The sequence below is a fragment of the Trachymyrmex cornetzi genome, unplaced genomic scaffold, assembly GCF_001594075.2.
Source record: "Trachymyrmex cornetzi isolate Tcor2-1 unplaced genomic scaffold, Tcor1.1 scaffold1348, whole genome shotgun sequence".
Classification (NCBI taxonomy): Eukaryota; Metazoa; Arthropoda; class Insecta; order Hymenoptera; family Formicidae; genus Trachymyrmex; species Trachymyrmex cornetzi.
This window is the reverse complement of record NW_017295926.1, coordinates 57,996-58,950: the sequence shown is the minus strand read 5'-3', so window position 1 is coordinate 58,950 and position 955 is coordinate 57,996.

Genomic DNA, 955 nt, shown 5'->3' with positions numbered 1-955 from the left:
ACCGGTGTAAGCCCGCGTCCCGCATACCGCGCGTCACCGAGCGAATCACGCGACCACGATTCGCGCTGCGAATCGTGCCCGCCGCACACACACACACACGCGTTACGCATACACACAGACACATACTTTGTACACACACGCATACACCGCCGTCAGCAAATACCAGCCGCAACAACTGGTATCACACGTACACACACGCACACACACTTACACGTACTTACACTCTGTATCTAAACACAAGAATATACTATCATTCTTATTACACAAAATCCGTATTCACTGCGTTATTACCGCCTTGCCTCTCTCCTCCTGGCCGAACCTCTTTGCGACCCTGGCCGCAGCCCGTGACCGACGAGCTACGTCCGCGCAAAGTCAGGTTGTTTCATTTTTTTTTTTAACTTTTGGCCTAAATCAACGATACTATTAATAAAACCTATCAGGAACTGTAGAACTATTCGGGGTGCAAGCAGTACTGTTATTAAAATTTCCGATTTTTGAAGTTGAGGTGCTAACTCACAGAGACCTTTTTGTGTCCGTTTGCAAATTTAAACTATTGTCTTGTTTACGTATATGTATCATCTCTGAGGTGAGTCTTTTATTCAAGTTAATTTCCTCGTCCAGAATCTCTACATTTCCCAATTAAATTCATGTGAATGCTCAAGTATATGCTCCATGATAACCGATTTTTGTTGTGTGTTCCAGTTGATGTGGTTTTTATGTTCGGAGGTTCTAGATTTTAGCATTCTGCCTGTTTGCCCTACATATGTTGCATTGCAATCACTACAAGATATTTTATATACTACATTATTATGTAATAATTTACTGATTTTATCTTTTTGTACCTTGATTATTCCATTTAATGTTGATGCCTTTATATGCTCCCTTAATATTGCTGTACCTGATAAATTGATTTTTAACTTTGTTTGCTAGACTAGATATATATGGAATTGTAAAG